A 10,960-nucleotide genomic window follows, 5' to 3' on the forward strand; every position below is an offset into this window, starting at 1 on the left:
ACTCACCTGTGATTGGGCACCCTATTTGTAATACCCCAAAAATCCCAACCAATTTTATAGTATTGTTTCAAGCTCATGCATGGTACCTTGTATCTCCTTTATAGTCTTATGAGTTAGTTTGAGGTATATTAAGGCCTCAAATAACTCCTACCTATTAAATGAATCAAAATAATCCTTGCCAATTAAAATTTTGATAAAAATATTGCTTTAGTCAACAATAAATGAGCATAACTTTTGATCTACTCAGAATTATACACCTCAAGACTCACTAAATGGTTGAAAATTGAATTAGCTTTTCAACGATACCAATTTCTCCCAAATCCAATACTTGGGTGAGAAGTTATGGCACTTTTAGTTCAAATCAGTAGCCTAACGTGATAAGGCCGAATCGCGGTAATGGCCAATTTCACGTTTGACCTTTTCTAGTGTGTCACCTTGATAAGCACCACATCTTTTTAAGGGGCATTTTCGCAGTTATCAATTTCCAGTAAGGTGTCGCGATTGCTATTGTGTTGTGCTAAAGTTCCATTTTAGGATATTCCATTTCTAGTGGCACAATGCTATAGCCCCACATCGCCCTGATGGACAAAATGAGGATTGTACCTTTACCAGTGGCCCGACGCAATTGCACCGCATCACGCTGGGTGTCAAAATCAGGATTTTTAATTTTAAGTTATAATTTTTCTCAAGGGCTTTTAAGTCTTTTTCCTTTACCTTATTTAGTGCAAACACGAGATTTAAGTCCCTAAATACTACTTTTACATCACTTTTAACAATTTTCCCCAAATTGAAATCACTCTCTCTCAAAAGAATAAACCCTAGCCTTTAAAATTCAAGATCAAATCTCAAGAAATTCATCATCAACTCTCATGAATTCATCAACCAAGGTATGTTAAGTAGTCATTCATGAGTTCCTTTAACCCATGGAGTCTAAGTTCCCTCTTTTAAATTTGAAGTTGTGATCTTCAAAAGTTATTATAATTTTAAATTGTGATTTTACCCATGAATCTCCTTGAATCTTGACTTTATACCATGCTTACATGAAATTGATCTTGTTTATCGAACCCTACATGTTTTAATGTTCTTATTCACTAATTTAAATCATGATTAAGTGTTATTGATATCGAAATCATGCTATTACTCCAAGTTTTATACCATTCCCATGATTATCTTAAACTATGAATACCAAGTGTTTGATAAAATTCCTATAAGAATAGATTTTGATAAATACTTTCATATTATGTTCCTAAAGTTTTACTACTACTTTACTATTATTGCTATCGTATCCTGGTGGTTATGAATACCCAAAAACTTAGCTGTTTACTAAGTCTCAGTATCTTTACAATAGTTCAAAATGTTTTATGAGCATTATTAGTTCAATCAGTCATCAAAATCAGTTAAACTTAGAACAGTTTAGCATTTCGAGTCAGTTAAGTTAGGAGTATGACCAGTCACCCATCAGTTTATGCTTGACTACTTCCTAGGGGTCATCCATCAGATTAAGCTTGACTCCGTCCAGGTATCACCCATTAGTTTAGGCTTGACATTCTGATTTTTTAGTAGCTTAGTGGATCCATACAACCAGTGTTAGTACCTATGGCATGGTATTAAACCCTTCCAACTAGGGTCATGGGTTGGACCTCAAATTGCTCATTGGGGCATATCAGTTAGATGATAGCTCCCACAGTCTCAGTCCAGTAATTAGTTCAGTAATTCAATTTCAATTGCTTCACTATAGCATACAGATATTAGTAATTCATTTATTAGCTTTTAGTATTTTAGTATTTATAGATTATATTTAGAACATGTTTTATGCTTTGTCATTCATCCTCAGTATTTAAAGATTTCATGCATTCTCAGTACTTACAGGTTTTATGCATTCTCAGTAGTTACAAATTTCATGCATCCTCAGTATCTATAGGTTTTATGCACTTTATTCAGTACTTTATATTATATATATAAATATATTCAGCCAGTTATTATTCATGTTCATGAAACCATGCTTATTAGCCTACCTCATTTAGCATAACAGTACATTCAAAGTACTGATTGAATATTCCTTTCTTGTGCTATGATGTATCATATCATAGGTTTGGACGCCCAGCTCCTGAATTGCGCATAGACATTTCAAACTATCAGTTGTAGCTTTGGTGAGTCCTCATATTTTAAGGATAGACTATTTATTTCCATGTTTTCAGTTCAGTAGTATTTTGGAGTTAGTTGGGGCCTATCTCATCAACTCTTATTCAGTCAGTAGAGGCTTTTTAGACTAGTATAGATAGTTAGTCAGTTTTTAGATTTCATTGTCATTTTGGACGTTTTATCAATTTTGTCTCACAGACTTAATCAGATTTATGACTTAAAACCTTAGGGCATTCCTCAGTTAAATTCCATATATGATCTTTTCATATCAGTTTTACTTAGTGCTCATAATAGGTACCAGCTCATGGGTTAGCTTGGCGTCCCTCGGGACTATAAGCATCGTGTGGTGCCTAGGGTATACTCCCGGGGCATTAAAAACTTGGTATCAAGGCCTAAGGTTTTAAAGTATCCTAGAAAGTCTAAAAACTGCATCAATTGGAGTCTTGTGCATAGTCAAAAGGCTATTAAGTATTTTAAGAAAAGTTTTCCCTTCTTTCAATGTTCATGTCATGCGATAGAGCATGAGCTCTATTTAAAATACCTTCCTAACTCATCTATTCTTCTGTGTATAGAAAATTCCTCCCAAAAAGGACAACAGAAGAAGAAATGGGAATCAACCCGCACCTCTACTTGTTCAAGAAGATCCCCTAAATGAGCCTGTCTCTTATGCCGAATTTAGAGTTGCTTTCACTACCTTACCTTATTCAATAGTTTCTTAGAATAATCTATAGTTTGTTGTCCTATCTAGGCTTTTGACTCATGCTCATCTGAGTAAGAATAGGGAGCGTAGGAAGAAAGAAAGAAATAATAAGAGGGGCATAATGAGTAGTTTTAACCCTAGGTCAAGGGGTAGTAACCACTCCCAATTCCATCAGAAATTCTTAGACCCAGCTCTTCTTTCATCAAGTGTTCCAGTGCCTAAGTTTAAGAATGATAGTTGAGATAGAGCCCCAGGCTCTAAGTCAAAAGGTAGTGGGAAGGGTGTTCGTACTAATCTGTTTTGCAAAGAATGTGGTAAGAATTATAAGGGTATGTGTAGAGATGGCAGTGATATATGTTTTGGATGTGGCAAGTCAATCCACAGAGTCACAGAATGTCCTAAGGATGGTCAGCAGAGTCAACATATTCATCCTTCAATCCAGTCACTCGACTCAGCAAGGCGCCACTTCCAATGCTACCAGTAGTCAGCATCAAAACAGATTGTATACCCTTTCATCACAACAGGATAAGGGAAAAGTCTCCTGATGTGGTTACTATTACTTTATAGGTCTTTCATTTACATGTTTAAGCTTTATTAGACCCTGCAGCTTCTCTTACTTTTATAACCCCTTATATAGCCATCAGCTTCGGAGTCAGTCCCAAAATCTCAGTAGAGCCTTTCTTAGTGTGTACCCCAGTGGGGAAATCTATTATAGCCTAGTGAGTATATAGGAACTTCCCGATTACAGTTTCCCATAAAGTTGCTTTAGTGGATCTCATGGAGATAGAGATGACAAATTTGTCATCATTCTCGGTATGGATTGGCTCCACTCATGCTATGCTTCAGTTGATTGTAGAAACAGAGTAGTTCATTTTTAGTTTCCAAATGAACTGGTCATTGAATGGATGGGTAGTACCTCAGTGCTTAGGGGTCAAATTTGTTTTCAGAGCCCTTCCCAAAATCCTAGGATAGCAGATGGCCTAGATTTAGAAGCATGAATCTAGGAGTTTAGCGGCAGTAAAGTAGGAATAAAGTTATCTGAATTTGGTGGACTATGTATCTATAGGTCTAGTTTTATGAAAGGTGAATCAGTAGGTTTGAAAATAGTGTATGCAAAAATTTAAGCTAAGCATGATGGTGTGGGTGTACTTATGTAGTATCCTTGAGTTTTAAGGTTGAATGGGGCTATTTTCGTAGTAATTAATGTTCCTACCAACTCTATTATGGAATATAAGATGTGAATGTCAGATGTTCAGGTGTAATAGTAGTTCTCATGGTTTAGAGAGAAATATAAGTTTAGAGATGTGATATTTGTAGGTTATAATGAAGGTAGTATGGTTATCAAGGATTTGGGGATATCTATGTTATGTGTAAGAATCTAAGTTTATATTTTTGAAGGTTGAGCTAATAGAAAGAGGATTTGGAAAAGAATTCTTAGTTAGTCAATTTTAAGTTGTTACATGATGATTGTTGGGGCTATAGAGGGTTAAGATTTGTATCTCAGAAGAAAGCACTAGCAAGAAGTTTTACATTATCGGGCATTGTCATTCAGGGTGAGTTTACCAATTATGTGTATTATTATACCCCAGACTCTAGGGTATAGTGGTGACAATTTAGCTTATAGTTATTGATTAAGTGGTTCATGGACTTAGAATAATGGATTTAAGCTAAAGAGGAGATGATGGAACGAGTAACCAAGTTAGGCTCTCAGCTTCTATTAGTGATGCCAGTATGGGTAGAAAAGTAGTAGGAGAGGATGATGACCAACCCGTTCTTATCTCAGTGCAAGGTTTCTCAGTCATCACGATATCTATTCATGACTTACATATCATGCATATGATCATAGCTCATATTCATGCAATTTATAGAAAATCATATACTCTTCCAGTTACTAGTAAAAGGAGTTCCAGTTCACTGGGCAGTCTGAATCATATTCCATGAATTTATTAACTCCAAACCCAGGTCATGTAGCTCATGACTCATGTATTTATGTTTTACAGTATGCTCAATTCCCATGACTCGTGCTACACCCCTAATGATCAGTGCAATTTAGATTATGTCATGTATATCCTCAGTTTAGATCTCTTGATGAATCCATGATACCGATATTCTACTCCATATGCCACAGTTAAGTGTCCATGTTATGCATGGTATTTCTTTCATGCTTTGGGATCTCATGTTCTAAATTTTCAGTGACCTTTCTTTATGAAGTGATGTAGTGATGAACAATTGCTTAGATGGGAGAGATTTAATGCTTCATGTTAAGAAGAGAGTGTTGTATGCTTGTCTTACAGGAGGCTATAGTTATGAAGATAGTCTTGAATCTCATTTTGGTGTGTAAATAGATAAATGCATTACGCATTGGTGAGTGGCTAGTAAGAGGTTGTGTTTAGTTCTAAAAGGAGAAATCAGAATTATTCATGAGATCAGAATTTGTGAAAAATGCAGGGTGTGTTGAACTCATGATTCGGACTAGTATTACAATGTTATGTGTACATTTCATAGATTCGAGTAGACTTGTACATAGTGGGAGAAATCAATCCTACTCGAACTTCAGTAGGTAGAGTCATCGATGTCCGTGTGAATAGTTTTAGTAGTCTAAGGTGAAGTGCAGTATTACGGTGGAAGGTATAGTTTAAAGAGTGTTCAAGGGGTATATCTAAGATCAAAAGATAGTAGTTGTAGTGCATAAGGCTTAGTAGCACTACCCTAGCTGATGTTTCATGGGCCCATGTTTCATATTATAGAATTTTAGCCTTGCTGAGATTTTTTATCAAGACATCTTATTTAGACCATGCCCAAGATCTTTGTTCCCTAATGTCATTAGAACTTCTTAGAAAGAGTGTTGAAGAAATACTCCAGTTAAGTATAAGCTTTTAGTATGAGATAGTTTGTATAGCCAGTAATCTAGCCTAGCAGTCAGACAGACAAGTTCCTATTATTTTCTATCTTCCGATCTCAACTGTCCTTACTATCTAAAGTTTCATGAATATACCTATCCCATGAGGTAAAATATTTGCATCCATGTAAATTGGGAATCCAGTTCAGTTCATGAGATCCAGTTCCTGTATCATGTTTTAGACTCAGTAGTGATCTTATGTTCCCATTCATGCATGTTCAGTAAATGATCTCAGATTCTTCAGTATTCTCAACTTAAGGTAACAATTTTACTTAGAATCTCTCTTTTTCATACTTAATTTTAGCTGCATATCATTCTCATTTCAGTCATGCATTCACAGAAATTAGTTTAGTCATATGTTATGTTTCAAACTTAATAATGTAATCACGTTTTGATCATGTATATTCATCATGTAATCTTGGTTCCTCAGTGCATTCAGCTTAACCAATCTCATTCGAGGACGAATGTTCCCAAGAGAGAGATATTGTAATACCCGTAAATCCCAACCAATGTTAGGGTCTTGTTTAAAGCTCATGCATGGTACCTTATATCTCCTTTCTAGTCTTATGTGTTAGTTTAAGGTATATTAAGGCCTCAAATAACTCCCAGCTCGAATCAAGATAATCCTTACCGGTTGAAATTTTTATAAGAATGTTGCTTTAGTAAACTTCAAATGAGCATATCTTTTGCTCTACTCTAAATTTTCCAGCTCACGACCCACCAAATAGTAGGAAATTGAATTTTCTTTCTAACGATACCAATTTCGTCCAAATTCGATACTCGGGTGAGAAGTTATGGCACTTTTAGTACAAAATAGTAGCCCAATATAATAAGACCATGCCACGGAGATGGCCAATTTCATGTTCGTCCTTTTCTAGTGTGTCACCGCGATAAGCACCGCATCACACCAAGGGGCATTTTTGCAGTTGTCAATTTCCAGTGAGGCACCGCGATTGCCATCCCATCACGCTAAAGTTCCAGTTCAAGATCGTCCATTTCCAGTGGCGCAATGTGATAGCTCCGCATCGTGACGATGCACAAAATGAGGATTGTCCCTTTTCCAGTAGCCCGACGCAATTGCACCGCATTGGACCAGGTGTTAAAATTGGGATTCCTATTTCCAATTCTGAGTTTTAATTTTCCCAAGGGCTTTTAAGTCTTTTTCCTTCACCTTATTTAGTCCAAACACGGGATTTAAGTCTCTAAATACCACTTTTACAACACTTTTAACAATTTTCCCCAAATTGAAATCACTCGCTCTCAAAATAATAAACCCTAGCCTTCAAAATTCAAGATCAAATCTCAAGAAATTCACCATCAACTCTTACGAATTCATCAATTCAGGTATGTTAAGTGTTCATTCATGGGTTCCTTTCACCCATGGAGTTCAAATATCCTCTTTTAAATTTAAAGTTGTGATCTTTAAAAGTTATTATGATTTTAAATTATGACTTTAACCATAAATCTCCATGAATCTTGACGTTATACCATACTTACATAAAATTGATGTTGTTTATCAAACCCCACATGTTTTAATATTGTTATTCACTAATTTAAGTCATGATTAAGTGTTATTGATGTCGAAATCATTCTATTACTCCACGTTTTATACTATTCCCATGATTAGCTTAAACTATGAATACCAAGTGTTTGATGAAATGCCTACAAGAATCGATTTTGATAAATGTTTTCAAATTATGTCCCCAAAGTTTTAGTACCATTTTACTATTATTGCTATCATGTCCTAGGGGTTATGAACACCCAAAAACCTAGATGCTTACTTAGTCTTTGTATCTTCATAATATTTCAGAATGTGTTATGAGCATTATCAGTTCAGTCAGTCATCAAAATCAGTTAATCTTAGAATAGTTTAGCATTTTGAGTCAGTTTAGTTGGGAGTAGGATATAGCACCAAGCGAGTGCAGAGATAGCGGATTCCCCATCATATAGGTAGAGTCATTAGTATCAGTCTCTGTACTCTAGAACTACGTAGCCAGCATAGGATAAGAGGAGTCATCCGTCAGTTTAGGCTTGACTGCCTCCCAGGGGTCACCCGTCAGATTAGGCTTGACTCCGCCCAGGTGTCACCCGTTAGTTTAGGCTTGACATCTTGGTTTTTCAGTAGCTTAGTGGATTCACACAACCAGTGTTAGTACCCATGGCATGGTACTGACACCCTTCCAACTAGGGTCACAGGTTGGATCCCAAATTGCTCATTGGGACATGTCGATTAGATGATAGCTCCCACAGTCTTAGTCTAGTAATCAGTTTAGTAATTCAGTTTCAGTTGCTTGACCATAGCATACAGATATCAGTTATTCAGCTATCAAATTTTAGTATTTCTGTATTTACATATTATATTCAGAACATGTTATATGTTTGTTCATGCATCCTTAATACTTACAGATTTCAAATTTCATGCATTCTCACTACTTATAGATTTTATGCATTCTTAGTACTTACAGATTTCATGCATCCTCAGTATCTACAAATTTCACACACTCTGTTCAGTACTTCCTGTTATATATATATATATATATATATATATATATATATATATATATATATATATTCAGCCAGTTATTATTCATGTTCATAAAACCACTCATATCAGCCTACCTCATTTAGCATACTAGTACATTCTAAGTACTAATCACATATTCCTTTCTTGTGCTATGATGTATCATATCATAGGTTTAGATGCCCAATTCCTAGATTGTGCATAGACATTTCAGACTATCAGTAGTAGCATGGTGAGTCCTCATATTTTGAGGACGGACTATATTTATTCCATGTTTTCAATTCAGTAGTTTGTTGGAGTTAGTTGGGGCCTGTCCCATCAACTCTTATTCAGTCAGTAGAAGCTTTTCGGACTAGTACAGACAGTTAGTCAGTTTTCAGATTTCATTGTTATTTCAGGCGTTTTATCAGTTTTGTCTTACAGACTTTACCAAATTTATGACTTAAAACCTTAGGGAATTCCTCAGTTAAATTCTACATATGATCTATTGATATCTGTTTTACTCTGTGCTCACAGCAGGTACCAACTCATGGGTTAGCTTGGGGTCCCTCGAGACTATAAGCACTGTGTGGCACCTAGGGTGTAATCTCAGGGCGTTACACTATGCTCGGAAGTTATAACCACCTTACGGGACGCTTGTCGCCCGAGTGTTTCGGGTAAGAAGCACTATCAGTGGAAAAGGAAACAGAACTCCCCCACTTCTTTTTCTACCATTTTCCTCCATCCCGACTTCCCTGCTGCTGAGCACCACCCATCTCAGAGAATCAACCCCTCTTACCTTTCCTCTCTCAAAACTCTGCATGTTTTTTCATTTCTTTCTCTACCTACTTTATGTGGACAACTAACCTTGAAATATTTATATCCTTTATTAGTAAGGTAGTCTTGCTATCAAGAATTAAGTCTCAAGATAGCTCAGAAGTGAACTTTATCATTCTCACCCTCATGTCAGCCACCAAACCTTGACAGCTGATGAAATTTCAAGGCAAATTCGTTGAAAGACATTCTTCCCTACTTAAGATTCATAAACTCCTCCATCTTCGCTTTTCTTGGCTCCTAAGGAAAGAAAAGATCCACTATGGTATTAGAAAAGGCCTCCCAAAGAGACATCTCTTCCACATCACCTCTATCCTTGTCCCACTCCTTGTACCATTGGTACGCAACATCTTTGAGCTGATAAGCTACAAAGTTTACACCTTTCACATTTGTGGCCTGCACCACCCTGAATATCTTCACCATTTTATCTAAGAAAGCCTGAGACCTCCTTCACTATCACATCAGTAAAAGTAAGAGGATTCATCAAACTTGCCAACCCATTTAGTCTCAGACGATAAGACACCAGACACATCCCGCTCAGCTTGAGTAGCAACCAACTGAGAAATAGCATGAATAGCTTTCCAAAATTCTACATTAGTCACCTCAACCTAGGGTGCATTAGTAGCAACTGAGGGAACTCCAAAACAATTAGGGATGGGACCGTGAGATCAAAGATGAACTCCAGATGTAGGAAGTACCCCATCAACATCGTCCCTAGATGGGACAAAAGGATTTCCTTATGTTCCAGATCTATGAAGCATGATCTAAAAGACGAACAAAGAAGGATTAGAGAAGATCCCAGAACTCAGACTCCAACCTTGAAAATAGAATACCAAGAAAGTGAGACATTCTAAATGCCTTGTAGAATCTCTCTTAAGAGTGTGGCATACTGCACATCCCTAAAAGAGACTCTACTAGACACAACTTTATGGACTCCCAATTGACCATGATCCTAAGGCTCTCATACCAACTTGACATGACCCAACCCGAGGCTTTGTCGTAATAGGCATCCCAAGTCCAACCCAGACTGGAGACCACCCTGTTACCCAACCTAACCTCCAGTCGTATGCCCTAAGTTGGCTGAATTTCAAGCATATAACAACATAGCATGTTCATTTAATTCTAAACTTTAGGATAGGTCCATCACCAAGATTAACTCAATCGAGTCCAATCGCTTAAACCCAATCCAAACCATACAAAACCATACACTAAAAACAAACCAAATAATAACCAAAAAAATCTATAACATAACATAAAAGGATGGAAGAGTGAGAAATTTAGTCTGACGGTATCATTCCTAATACAAATGCCAATACTAAGGATGACATCAATACCGATCCTAGCCGTACCAACCCATAGTAGTTACATGAAAGCCTCTAACCAAAAAAATTAAAAAATCTGATTGGAGCATACCCCAAACCATAGCCAAAACCAATATCCATAAATAAACCAGAGTATATACAAATATCCATGAAATGGAGTCTTCTGAAAGATGGAAGCTCACCTCTTCAATCGCAAAAGCTAACTTTGAGTGTTCGAATGCTAAGTAGGAGGAGTAGAATGGCCAGTTCCTATATCGCGTAAGGATATAAAGACTGAAGATGGGTTAGCGGGTGAACGCTAGCATGAACTCAGGATAAGGAAAAAATAAGACGATTTAATAAAACCAAGTAAACCAATCATATGCAAGAAAACTATACCGATATATAACCATGCTGGGAAAGGTTATTGAGTTTAGCATGCATTTTAAAACCATTAACCTAGGCATGTGAGGTTTAATCATCCTTAAACACCCATGGGCTATATTAGTCCAGTGTAACCCCCTGAACGGGCCTCGATACGTGTAACCGCACGAACCGGAGATACCATAAGAGTTAGAGATTTT

Source organism: Capsicum annuum, unplaced genomic scaffold, assembly GCF_002878395.1.
Source record: "Capsicum annuum cultivar UCD-10X-F1 unplaced genomic scaffold, UCD10Xv1.1 ctg4748, whole genome shotgun sequence".
Classification (NCBI taxonomy): domain Eukaryota; kingdom Viridiplantae; phylum Streptophyta; class Magnoliopsida; order Solanales; family Solanaceae; genus Capsicum; species Capsicum annuum.